The sequence below is a fragment of the Peromyscus maniculatus genome, chromosome 5 (assembly GCF_049852395.1).
Source record: "Peromyscus maniculatus bairdii isolate BWxNUB_F1_BW_parent chromosome 5, HU_Pman_BW_mat_3.1, whole genome shotgun sequence".
Classification (NCBI taxonomy): domain Eukaryota; kingdom Metazoa; phylum Chordata; class Mammalia; order Rodentia; family Cricetidae; genus Peromyscus; species Peromyscus maniculatus.
Window position 1 is genome coordinate 88,067,725 of NC_134856.1, and position 14,428 is coordinate 88,082,152.

At 42.3% G+C, this 14,428-nt stretch overlaps 1 pseudogene; it reads left to right on the plus strand.

Annotated features, from left to right (window-relative positions):
* Positions 1-7,690: 7,690 nt before the first annotated feature.
* LOC121829873 (U6 spliceosomal RNA) lies at positions 7,691-7,791 on the plus strand (annotated as a pseudogene).
* Positions 7,792-14,428: the final 6,637 nt, after the last annotated feature.

Here is a 14,428-nt window from a genome sequence, read left to right on the forward strand (position 1 = left end):
TCTATCTATCTATCTATCTATCTATCTATCTATCTATCTATCTATTATTTATTTATTTGCTGAGGATGGAACTAGAGTCTCAAGCATGCTAGGTAAATATTCTCCAACCAACACCTAGCCATGGGCAATTTTGAAAGTTTTCTCAGAGATTACCCACATCCCAAACAGTGGGAACAATGACTTCCTGAAGTGATTTTTGAGTCATAATTAAAGGAATGTAGTATGTGATGGTCCTGTTCTATGGAGGCTCACAGTAAGAACTTCTGTGGGAAGACACTCCCACCTTTTCATTGCTAATTATGGAAGATCTCTTTCCCATCCAGCCACTCCCTTCAACTCTCTTTGAAAATACAAGCTCAGGGCTTGTGGATAGCTCGGTGGTACAGTGCTTGCACAGCAAGGCCCAGACAGGGTTCAACCTCAGTGCTGAGAAAAAAAATACATAAGAAGAAGACAGGGAAAGAAAAAGCTCGGTACAGCAGGCAATCCTTCACTTTTTATTAACACTGTATCCCCAGCATTGAGTTAGACATTCAGCAAACCGATCAGCAAAGAATGTAGATAGTTTCATTTTTGATTCTATAACATCTCTGATAAAACCAGTCCCAAAGCTTACCCACCCACCAAGGCAAGTGACACTTGAAATCAGTAATTCAAGTTCCAAAGGGTAGTTGATTAAATTACAAGTGGTTTTCAGCATTCCATTTCTCCATGTTTACTTTTAAAGCAGTGTATCTATTTTTCTCAAAAAATTTTTTGCTTAGAATGCTATCATGATACACTTCTCTATCCATTATGTATCACCTATATATCATCTATTAATCTGGCTATCTATCTATCTATCTACCATCTATCTATGCTTTGATCAGTTTGTAATGGACAAGCTCCCCTGCATTTCTTTTTTAAATACAGAAATACAGTACTCATCTTAAAGAGTTAAGAGATAGCTTATTCTGTAGCCAAATCCAAGTGACACACAGGAACACAGATTCCAGTTACTCCAAATACCATGTTCCAATATAGTAACCATTTTGTAGTAACAGAATAAAAGAAAGTTATAAATCACAGCAACTTTACAATGCATTTGTGGGAGTATTAGTAGGTGGTTACAGCAAAGTGTAGGAGTCTTTGTTATAAGCCTCAGATGCTATTTATGACACTCGGCCTTTGGGTTGGTGGAGGTTAGTGATCTATTTGTACATTCCAAGAGGATTTACCTAACACTTGCAAGGTTGTTAAACCAGATTTATTTTTTGAGATTTTTTTTTTAGTTCATAAAAAAGTACAGGGAAAATACAAGGATTTCCAACATACCTCCTACTTTCCCACATGTACAGCTTCCCAAGCCATCAACATCCCCACTAGGGTGGCGAACTAGTTACAAACCCACATTGACACAATCTTATAATCCCTAAATTTATTAGGACTCATTTTCTATTAAGGTTCTTTTTGTGTTGTACCTTCCGTGGGTTTAGATAAATGGGCAATGACATGTATCCACCATTAAGTGTCACACAGGCTAGCTGCCCGGCACCTCAGTCTCCCTTCCCTGCTTCCCCATTGGCTCTGGGCAAGCATCACTTTTCCTTTTTTCAGAATGTCATTTGGTAGATTTGTACGGAATGGAGCCTTTTCAGATTGACTTCTTTCACTTTGTCTAGTGCATTTAACTTTCCTCCATGACAACTCATGATTTGATAGACAATCTTTTAGTGCTATATCATATGTCAGTCTATTGCTGTATTATACATCATTGTTGTATGTACCAGACTTTATCTGTTCATTTATTAAAAGACAGCTTCTCTTAAAGTTTTGACAATTATTAATGAAGCCAATTTAAATACCTACATGTAGGAATTTTTAAAACACATTTCTGTTATTTTTTATTATGTGTATGTGTGTGTATGTGTAGTTAAGTACAGTTGAGTTCAGGCACTCATGGAGGCTGAAATTGGGTATTTGATGCCCCTAGAGCTGTTACAGGCAGTTGTGAGCCACCTCACATATATGCTGGGAAACAAATTGAGGTCCTCTGCAAGAACAATGTGTGCTCTTAATCCTTGAACTATCTCTCTAGCCCCTTGCATGTAGGTTTTGTGTGGAGATAAGCTTTCATTCATCAGAAGTGTTTGTTGAGTGAATAAAATATGTTTACTTTAATAAGGTAATAAAGTCCATCTAAAGTAGCTGTACCATTCTGCATTCTCTTTAGCAACAAGAGATCCTGCTGCTCAGCATTCTTGTCATCAATATTTGTTGTTGTCAGTGTTCTGGACTTGCACTGTTGTGATAAGTGTATAGTGGATGGAATCACCATCATTGTTATTTTATTTGATACAGAATCTCATATGGCTCAGGCTGGCTTTGAACTCACAGTGTAAGTAAAGATGACCTAAACTCTTGTTTTTCCTGCCTTCAGCTTCTAAGTGCTGGGGAAATAACACACACACACACACACACACACACACACACACACACACACACACACGAGAGAGAGAGAGAGAGAGAGAGAGAGAGAGAGAGAGAGAGATCGCTATATATATATATATATATATATATATATATATATGTATATATATAAAATTTGCTTGTGCCAAATGAATGGAAACACATGAACTATGAACCAATGGCTGAGGGGCCCACAACTAGATCAGGCCCTCTGAATGGGTGAGACAGTCGATTGGCTTGATCTGTTTGGGAGGCATCCAGGCAGTGGAACTGGGTCCTGTGCTCATTGCATGAGTTGGCTGTTTGAAACCTGGGGCTTATGCAGGGTAGCTTGGCTGGGCCTGGGAGGAGGGGACTAGACCTGCCTGGACTGAGTCTACCAGGTTGATCTCAGTCCTTGGGGGAGGCTTTGCCCTGGAGGAGGTGAGAATTCACCTTGGGGGAAGGAGAGGGGGTTGGGAGGGGGGAGAACAAGGGAATCCATGGCTGATATGTAGAACTGAATTGTATTGTAAAATAAAATAAAATAAATTTAAAAAAAGATATTATATCAATAGGATAAAATGAAATCTAAAAAAAAATAATTTGCTTGTGTATGTGTGTGCGTGCGTGCGTGCGCGTGCGCGTGCGCGTGCGCGTGTGCGTGTGCGTGTGTGTGTGTGTGTGTGTGTGTGTGTGGTGTTGGTAGTTTCTTCTCACTTTGTATCTAGGTTGGCTTTGAATTCACAGCAAACCTTCAGCCTCAGTTTTCCAAGTACTGAGATTATAGGCATATGCTTCCCTGACTAGCTCAAACTATTATAACTTTTAGTAGAGGAATTTGAAGCCTCCAAGTACACACAAAAATGATGATATAAAAATTAATTATGTTAATGTGATTATTGCCCTTTATATGTAGTGAATTATCACACTGTACCACATTAAGATACAGTTATGTGTCAATGAAAAAGGAAATAGAGTGCCTGGGGATGCAGCTCCGTTGATGAGTGCTTGCCCAGCATGCATAAGCCCTGGGTTTGATCCCTAGAAACTCAGTCATAGTTGCACTTGCCTATTTTCCCAGCATTCAGAAGGCAGGAGGATCGGTCAGAAGTTCAAGGGTATCCTCTTGCACTAACAACAGCTTTCTAGGCCAGTCTTGGAGGCATGAGAGCAGAACTGAAACAAATAAAAATTTTAAAATGAAGTACAAAAGGCAAAAACATGAAAAATACACCTCTAAATTTTTCCTTCTTTTTTATTAGTTACTTTTCTAATATTTCTAATATATTTTTCTTCATATTTAATTAGTTATAAATTCTCAATATCTACAAATCTTGTCTGTTCTCCCATCTCTGCCTTCAGAATCCATTTCCTATACTGTTTCCTCTTTCTGTGGCTTCACTGGATTTCATACCTTCTTGCTAGAAGGAACAACAAATTAGAAATTGTAATATTTAAGACACCCCAAGATGCAGTTTTTATGTTTGAATAGTATCTTTCTTTCTGGAAATTGTCCTACACATCTAGTCCTAGAAAATAAAGACACGCAGGACTGAGGTTAGAGGTAATTATGGCTGAGACTGACTATGAAGCCCCTGCTGAACATCTGTCAGTGAACCGGAAACAGAAAGACAGACAGGAAGTCTATGCTGTTGTAGTGATTATCAGCCATCTGTTGGCTCTTTACCTGCAGCTAGGCACTGAGATGAATATTTTAGTCATATGATTTTGATTAAAGTTTCTCGTGACACTGAATTGACATGTCACTACAAACTCTGCATACCTTGTGATGGAGTTATGGTGATTGTTCTCCCTGGCAGATGAAGAAGCAGTGTGTTTACCTGGGCTCATAAAGGTAGGAGGTGGAGGAACCTGTGATTAACTTAACCTCTATGATTCACTGCCCATCATCTGCCTCCCCTATGGACAAGAATGGGTCTTGCTCCCTTTCTCTGCTCCTCCTTAACACATGGTTCAGTAGGTAGCTCCTATATTTAGAAGAACCCTTCACATTTTCTTAGTATACAAGGTCAAGGTCACCACCTCTTCATCTCCTACCTATTCTTCTCAGCACAATAGCCCAGTGACTATTATTGTTATTTTTAATTACTCATATACTCAGTGTGTAATTAAATGGGCTGGTGGGCTGGGTGGTAGTATCAGGTGATGGATTCAGCATTTGCTTTTGCTTTAACCTTTCCCCACCCCTCGCCCTTTGTATCAGCTGATTCACAGGATGTTTCCTTATTACCATGAAATCTGGGGGGAGAACAACCTATTTCTAGTTTCCATTAACATTTTTATTTTGAAGATCATTGCATGGTGGGTGTGGTACACTAAAAGCATCTCTTTGAGATTCAGGTACCAAAGGAATTTCCAAGCTTAGTCTAGGAGGGAGAGAAGAGATAGGTGTTATCTGAACCATGCTTATTCCCAATGCACATTGCTATTTGCCTTTGGAACGCAGTCTGAGTTCTACTCTTTCTCCATGGGAGGCATAGGCAGATGGTGTGTCAAGATGGGGTATAAAACAGAGGGTCAATGGCAAGAGAAAGAGGTCCTTTTCTTATTGAGTATGGGACCAGACAAAGGCAATATGGACCCCAGAGTTTAACTTGGCAGATCTGAATTAAGAGGCACCTCTCCAACTGCCTGGTGATCTCCTAGGTTTCACCTACTTAGATTCTACTTCTGAAGGTTTGATGGTTTCTGGCATGTTGTATTAGCTTTCTATTGCTGTGACAACAATCCTGAGCAAATAAACAAGGGAAAAAGAGGTCGTTTTGGATTTAGGTTGCAGAGATTTCAGTCTAACAAAGGCAATTTAAGGAAGGAAGGATTTATTTCAGCTCACTCTTGGAGGATATAGTCTGTCATGGCAGGAAATGTATGGCATCAAGGACAGCTCTCCTGTAGTGGGGGGATCCTGAGGAAGTAGATGACATGAAGTCTGCAGTGAGGAAGCAGAGAGCTGAATGCCAGTGCTTGTTTTACTCCCTCGTTCCTTTTTTTTACTCAGTCACCGCACAGAGGTGGCACGACCCACATTCTCATGTCTCCTCAGCTGATCTTTCTAGAAACACTGTTGTGGGGTATCCACCAGAGAAGATTCAAGCCAATGCTTTATTAGCTGGCTGGCGATTACACTGGGTGCTCAGAACCCCATGTTTTCTTCAGGGTGGGTTTTAAGCACAAAAAACACATCCTGGGTTGCCACTCCTCAGTTATCAAGAACAGTTAGCCAGATGAAGAACTACAGAAGCAAAAAAAAAAAAAAAAAAAAAAAAAAAAAACATCTTTAGTACATTTAGGGACTTTCCCAGGACTTTGGTGGATTTGGTCTTTGTTTTTGTTTTGGTAGGTGGTGTGGCCTGCGTGCTGGGTCCCAAGGCATCAGTGGTACTCGCATCTTGACACCGGTTGTGCTGGGGTTGGGGCCTATTGAGATCTGGGGACCTGTTATGTTCCATACTGATTCTGTGGGCATCAGTCAAACTGTGGACTCATCAGGGGTAGGGTGTTGTATAGTCTCCTTAGCCCTAGTAGTTTATTTGAGTTTATTCTCTGTTTTAGATATCTGAGTAGGCAGTTGAGTAATCAGTATCCGATATGGAGGGTTAGGAGCATAAGGATTAATGGCTGTAAGTAGAGTAGTTAACCAGGGGGACCAGGAAAATGAAGATTGGTACCAGTTGTTAGATTTGTGACTTTTTCTTCTTTCCTAAAGCTTATTTCTGGCCATGACTAAAGGATCCTCTTTACCCACACAAGGTCATGAGGCTAAACTTTGTGGTCAGGTTCAGATATGAGCGAGGGCACAGCCTTTTGAACTGTCTGGGTCTTTTGCAGTGCCCCTAAGGACGTTAGGAGGGGATGGTTAGTAATATTTGCCTTATGAACTTCTTGATATGGGGTGCATCTGGTCCTTAGGAGGAGGGAGGTTGGCCCAATTTTCGCTGGTCTCAAGGACATACTTAGTTCACCTGTCCTGAGCTTTGTGGATTACAGGCAAAATGTAGTTTCCAATTAATATTTAGGACCTTTGCCAGATTTAGGGAAACTTTGGCTGTGAAAGTTGGGCAATTGTCAGACTCTAGGGAGAGGGGCAACCCAAATTTGTTGTACTATCTAAGCCTGAGTAAGTAGCTGGTTTTAGTTGCTTCCAATGGGTGAAGTTTGGTGACCATTTGTCTTCTGATAATGGCAGGGAGTACGAGTCTCTCATCTGGCAAGAACCATACCCATTTACCTCCTGTTTGGCATCTTTACTTTTTGCCCACTTGGGCAAAGTTTCTTTATGTATAGGCTTGGCTGTGGATTAGTTCAGGTTCAGTCAAGGTAAGCAAGATATGCAGAGGCTTGACTGGTTCTAGGGATGTCTTCTGGGTGGCTGAATCTGCTTCACTGTTTCCTTAGGCCTCTGGGGAGTTCCCTTTTTATGTCTTTTGCGGTGGATAATGGCTACTCCTCCTGGTAGCTATATAGCCTCTAGTAGGGCAAAGATTTCTTCTTTGTTTTTGATTTCCTTTTTGGCTGAAGTGGGGAATCCCCTCTCTTTATATAGAGGGCCCCATGGACATGGGCCATCGCAAATGCATATAGACCATCATGTATTCAGTGATTCCTTTGCTCTTCCCTCAGTGAAAGGCCTGGGTTAATGTCAGAAGCTCAGTCTTTTGTGCTGAAGTCCCTCTGCTGAGGAACTGGGCCCACAATGTCCTGTCCAAGGTGACAAATGAGGTCCTGGCACACCTGATTTCATCTTGAATAAAACTGTTTCCATCAGTGCATAGTCTGGTGGCCTGTTCCAAAGTCCTCACAGACATATGGAGAGGTGTGTCTCCCGGTTGATTCTAAAGACAATGAAAATGAACCATCACAACAAAGTACTGTGTTGATGAAGTGCCTCCCTGGATCTGTCCAATCACTTCTCAGTACTGCACCAGCTAGGGATAAAGTCTTCAACTCATGGCATTTCATGCCCAAATCATAACACTCAGGTAGTTTGACGAAGTCTTCTAAGGATTCTAGAGCACACACCTTAGGTAAGGTGGTACAGCAGCCAGAGCTGTCCAGTGGACACAAAGCCCGGTCCTTTCGGTTAATTACCCTCTCAAGTCTGAGATGCAGAGGGTATGAGGACAATTTACGTGAAGTGCTTAGCACTGTACTAGTGTCACTGAGTGACAGCCGCTACATTAACTAAGTCAAGGTAATCACAGAACACAAACAGAAGGCAGGGGTTAAGAACACTGTATCAGTGCTCGCTTCGGCAGCACATATACTAAAATTGGAACGATACAGAGAAGATTAGCATGGCCCCTGTGCAGGAACACTGTATCAATTACACAGCATGGCTGTGACTAGGACACTGGACAGAGGCTTGTTGTTGTTGTTGTTGTTCATAGTTTCAGAAAGATTTCAGCTCCTCATGGTGGGGAAGGCAGGGTGGCTGGAGAATGTGGTGTGACTGCTCCCATGGGAGATTGTGGGACCAGAGGTGGGTACAACCCCCAAGGGTCAGCCTCAAGTGTCCCACTACTCTCACTAACCAGCTTCTGCCTTCTGAAAGCTGCACAAGCACCTAAAATATTGCCACCAGCTAGTGAACAAGGGTTCAAACACAAGCCCATGGGGGAGTATTTCAAACCACAGCACACAGAGTCAGGGTCAAGTTAGTAAGTCAAGAGTAGCAAGAGTTAGAGTCAGACATGGTAAAGAAATACCGGGTTTCAAAATTTAAGTTTGGAATGGCACAGGAAGGTAGAAACCTGCTTATTAGAGATGACTATCCAAACAAAGCCTTGGATACCTGATTCTTCCCTGTTCTTCCTTGTGGGAGGCACAGAGGTCCTTGTGCTCACAGCTAAACACTAGGGGAACCAAAGAATGTTAAACACATAGTATTGTCCTTCAAAGGGAGGGATGTAAAACCTGTTATCCTCCCAGAAGGCTGAGAGTGGATAGGTTAATAGCCTGGTGACCTTTGTGTTATCTGTGTGACCAAGACCACAGTCGATTCTCTCCCAGACCCTTACCATGAGTTTGTCAGTATATGGAATATACCTATGGAAGGTGTCACATGTAATCACATGTACTTTACAGAGTCTTGATGCAGTCACTTAAGCTTTATTATGCACACAGGATTGGGTTAATTATCACCAGGGAAGTTTTCACCAAACTGTGCTGTGCTTAAATATGCCTAAAATAAATTCTTGGGGTCTGACCCCCAAAGTTTGAACCAACACCGGCTACTGAGTTGTGTTGAACTGAACCCCTTCTTGCCTTTTGTGGACCATTCTCTGCTAGCTGTGGTGGCTGCAGAGACCCCACACTCCCTCCACCCTCCCTGCTTTGCTAGTTAATGTCTGTGTTTTCAGACTTACAAGTTCCCCACATGGTGATACCATTTCACCAGGGCTTTAAAGATCCAGACATCACAGAAAATCAATTCACTCCTTATATGCTAGGGCACGGCAGGATTTTAGTCCTGGGTCACCAATGCCTAAATGAATTTCCTCCCTTCCTAGTCTCCCCAGACACCCTTCTCTGGAACTCTACAGAGAAAGTGAGATGAAGAATGAGTTAGATAAATGAAGCGAGGTCAACGAGAAGCTTGGCATCGGGGAAGTGAGGGTCCCTCCATGATTAATGACATGTGTCTCTCTTACCGGATGAGTCAAATTTTTCATTAAGCACCCAATGACCCAGCTACTAAAGAAATTTAATTACTTCACTTGCCAGCATGAAATAGATTCATCACTGAGGTTTGGAAAATGAGATAACCTAGCTATGATGCTGTCATCCTGGTCTGGGAGCCAGTTAGTGGCATCAGCCCCTCGGAGGAGAGATGGGGTGGCTACTTGGGGTATAGATGGCTTTGATTATGGACTCATCTAGCTGAAGCAATGGGCTGAGATACACTTAGATTCTAATATCTTTCCCTGCTTGGGCTCTGAGGCTAATATCTAATCATTCTAGTTTTAGGTCAAATTGTTATCACAAGAATAACAAGTAATTTGTTCATTTGCTTATGCAGGAAAGCAAAACTTGGACATTTTAAACTCACTTGTCCTTCCATATGACTGTGTCTGTTTTGACATCTACTACCTAGGTGTGGGTGTATAAGTCTCACATACTTAGTTGTCTCTGAATATTAGTATTCTTGGCAAGCTGATCTTAAAGTTTTTTTTTATTTTACTGTAATTGGTATTTCCCTGATTACAATGAGGTTCATCTTTTCATATGTTAATGGGACATTTTTATTTCATCTTCTCTGAATTGCTTGTCATATTCTTTGGCTGCTTTTTTTATTTTTAGTTTTCTTGTAGGAATTCTTTATATTTTATGACAATAAGTTCCCAGCTGGATATTTAATATTTCTCCAGATCTATCCTGTGACTTATAGCTTTCCTGGTCATCTCTATTCTAAAAGAGTAGTTTTACAACCTAAAGAGGTAAAATATATTGGTATTTTCCCATTAGTTTTGTTTTGTGGTGCTTCTTAGCATCTTAGAGACACCCTCCTGTCTTCTTCTGATAGTTAAAAAAAACATTGTCCAATACTACATTTTTTTTTTTTTTGGTTTTTCGAGACAGGGTTTCTCTGTATAGCTTTGCGCCTTTCCTGGAACTCACTTGGTAGCCCAGGCTGGCCTCGAACTCACAGAGATCCACCTGGCTCTGCCTCCCAAGTGCTGGGATTAAAGGCGTGCGCCACCACCGCCCAGCATCAATACTACATTTTTAATGGAAACCATTTCTCAGGTTTTTAAAATGATTTAGTTTTTCTTTTAATTGTGTGTATATGTGTATGTGTGTATGTATGAGGGAGTATGTACATGTGAGTATCTGAGTGCCAGTGCCATAGGGGGACAGAGACATAGGTTTCCCCTGGAGCTGGAGTTAGAGACACTTGTGGGCTGTCTGATACAGGTGCTAGGAACTGAACTGAGTAAAGAAAGTGTGCTGCTTCTAGGTGGAGACATAACTTTAAGTGCAATGGGACAGGTTAGGGATCTGACTAGGGTACCCCATCCCCAAGGTGGGTTAGCCTTAAGATAATATATTTTCCTTTCCAGAATATCCACCCCTTAGCTCATTCGCTACAAGCCATGCTTCCATGAGGTTCTGCTAGATCTGCCTATTTTGCTCCTGAAACTTGAATCAAAAAGGCAAAACTATTTCTATCTCTTTCCTTCTTTTTCTTTTGAAGGCAGGCCTGAGCTTAAGCCAGTTTTTAAACTTCTAACTAATGCTTTGGACTTCTGTCTCCTGTTTCTAAAGCTGCTCCCTCTAGGCGGCTGACCTCTGCGCAGACTTATCTCAAGCAGCATAGCATTTGTCCTCCATTTGCCTTCTCCCTTCCAGTAGCTTCAAGAGTTATAGCTTGCCTGGCCTGGGATTTTTCCCTTGAAACTCCAAGAAATTGTCCTTAAGCTTCCATCTGAGTACATCCTGTATCCTTAATCTTGTGTTTGTGTCTGCTCTTAAATTCTTTTATTAATGACACTAAGAACTGCCTGCTGGGACTCCCCAAGATTTCCAGTAACTCTTCTTTGCTGGCTTTTAATTCTTTAATTGGCAGAGGAAAATGGACCTGTTCCTGCACCACTAGACAGCATAATTTGGGTCTTCTGCAATAGCAGCATGCACTTTAAACCTCTGGACCATTTCTGGGCCATCTCTCTAGCCCCTCAGCTTTTTAAAAATTTTTAATGGTGTGAAGTAATGATTTAAATAATAATAATTTCTGCCTCACATGTTCAGCCAATACCTGTCATTTATTTGTTTTTGAGGCAAGGTCTCACTACAGAGCTAAGACTGTCTTTATTCTCTTTCTCTGGCCTCTCTAGTGCTGGGCTTACAGGTGTATGCTGTCACACCAGGTAACTACTATTGAGTAGGTCCTCTCCCACCCACCCTTCCTGGGATTGAAGCAATGTCTTCACCACACAGTGAATTCCATGTATACTCTAACCTTTCATGATCTGTAACTTTTATGTATGTGATTACTTTTTTATTAATACACTATTTTGATCTCAATAGCATGGTCTCAAGCATATTTGGAATTTGGACAATTTCATCTTGTTCTTTTCCAAATTTTCCTTAAGCATTTTTGTGTCCATGAATTTTGGAATTAATGTCTTTTTTTTGAGACAGGGTCTTACCCTGTAGCTCAGGTTTGATAGTTGAGACTGACTGTCAACTTTGCAGGATCCAGACTCACCTAGGAGACAAACTTTGGTGTGCCTGTGCTTGGTTAATTGAAGTGGGAAGACCCAGACTAAATGTTAGCAGCATTAGCCCACTGGCTACAGTCCTTGATTAAATAAAGAGGAGAAAGCTTGCTTAGCCCAGCCTTCATCTCTTTCTGCTTCCAAACTGAGACTGTAATGTGACCAGCTGCCTCATGTTCCTGCTGTCATGATTCTCCCATTGTGATGGATTTAAACTGAAGGCCAAACTCAATCCTTCCTTCCTTAAATTACATATGTCAGCCATTCTGTCATACTCCTTCTGCCTCAGCCTCCCATGCACTTCTATTATGGGCAGGTGCCGCCATGCTGGACAGCACCATTCAATTATTTATTTACTTTTTAATGTGTGTGGGTCTTTTGCCTGCATGTGCTGCATCCTCAGAGTGCAGTGCTCTTAGAGGCCAGAAGGGGGCATTGGATTCCCCCTTGGAACTGGAGTTATAGATAGTTGTTAGCTGCCATGTAGGTGCTGAGAATTGAGCTGGGTCCCCTGGAAGAGTGGTCAGTGTTCTTTAACCCCTGAGCCATCTCTCCAGCACATCAATTTATTTTATTTTATTTTATTTTTCATTTTTCTTTATTAGGAAATTTTCTACTCACTCTACATACCACCCACAGATCCCACCTCCTCCCTCCTCCCAACTCCTAGCCCTCCTTCCCAAGCCACCCCACATCCCCACATCCCTACATCCCCCAAATCAAGGTCTCCCATGGGGAGTCAGCAGAGCCCGGCACACTGAGCCTAGGCAGGTCCAAGCCCCTTCCCACTGTACCAAGGCTTCTCAAGGCACCACACCACAGGTACCGGATTCCCAAAAGCCTGCCCATGCACCAGGGACAGATCCCAATTCCCTTGCCTGGGTGGACCCAAACAACCGTCTTCCGTACCCAGAGGGCCTAGTCCAGTCCCATGGGGGCTTCACAGTCACTAGTCTACAGTTCATGGGCCTCCAGTAGTGTGGCCAGTCATCTCGGCACTTCTTCCCGTCATAATCTCCACGTTCCCTGCCTGCAGAATCCCTCCTCTCTCTCATCGATTGGATTCCCGGAGCTCAGCCTGGTGCCTGGCTGTGGATCTCTGTATCTGCCTCCATCAGTCACTGGACAAAGGCTCTATGATAGGGTATTCGCTAGACCGGTCACCAGAGTAGACCAGTCCAGGCACCCTCTGGACCACTGCCAGCAGTCCAAGGTGATGTCATCCTTGTGGGTTCCTGAGAGCTTCCCTAGCACCCTGCCTCTTCCTTTTCCCATAATGTCCTCATCTATCATGGTATCTCCTTCCCTGCCCTCCCACGCTGTCCCTGTTCCTTCCCATTTCCCTATGTTCTCATTCCCCACTCCTCACCTTCTGCCCCCCCCCCCCAACACCCAGTCCACTCCTGTAGATCTCATCCACTTCTCCTTCGCTGGGTCATCCATGTGTCCCTCCTAGGGCCTTTCCCTGTTAGCCTCTCTGGAGCTGCAGCACATCAATTTTTGATGATGGCTTTTCCTTGCTCTTTCCCATCCTTTCTCTAGGTTAATCCTCCATTCCTTTCTTTTCCCATACCCCCTTATTTCTAATTCATCTCCTTGGTCACCCCATTTTTTCAGGTTTCCAACATTTTTGTCTGGGGAGGTGAACAGATTAGAAACTGGAAAACTCTAAGTTTTGCTTTGAGTTCTGTCATGAGCTATTGGCTATGCTGCATTTTCTGTCTGGCAGTTAGGGTTTTTTTTTGGGGGGGGGTTGACAAATGCTCAGTTCCTTTATAACCTCTGTACTTTGTTAACAATACTGCCTTTAGTCTGTCTTATTTTCCCACATTGTAGAGCTTTATTTACCAATTTACACATCCTTGTAAAAATAAAATCTGCAATTCGTCCACCCCTCCTTTCCTTCCCCAACCCACCTGCACATTGAGGCCCTGTTGTCAAGATGTTAAGGTTATATGGCCTGACACCAACATGCTACTTAGGTAGACAAGTACTTGGGGGCCATCGAGAATGGACGCCTCAGTCATAGTCTGCTTTGGGCCCCCATCTTCTGTTTCCATGGTGGCACTGAAGAGGGAAACATTAGCCTTTTCACTCTTTGAATTTTCAAATAACATAAAAAGATGTAGTGCTGAGGGGTTGGTTGATTCACATAAAAAAAGATTTATTTTTTCCTGGTCAAATGAACAGAATCTGAATTCTGCCTCTAGCCCTAGGTTACAACATTACTTTGTAAGCTGCCCCAAATATTATACACTATTGCCTCGTCCCTTTATTATTAATCCAGCTGAGCCTGCCAATAGCCTGATGAGGAGACCACTCATTGGGAAAACTGATTCTTCTCAAAGCCAAAAAGATGGAAGGTATAATTATCACCTTGATGATATAATTACTTATACAGCTCAGACACCCTTCCCTCTGTTCCGCTGCGTACAGCTCCTCATTTCTAAGCCTGCCCCCTCTTCTGAATTTTAACTCAGTCGCATAGCCTTTTCTTTTCCTCATTTCCCTTTCTCCTTTGTGTGAAATATCACACAATGCTGTTGCTCTTTCTTGGGCCCTTAACTCAAATGGAATGGTTTTCTTTTTCTTCATCATATTCCTTTCGTCAGCTGCCATGATTTGCAGCTTACTCACTATGTGGTTTCTTCCTAAAATTCTAATAAAATGATCTTGAAGCTTCTGAATCTACTTTAAAATTCCTTTATCAAAGATATTAGGAATGCATAAAAAGGTTTTCTGAGTTGTGTAGAGATCTA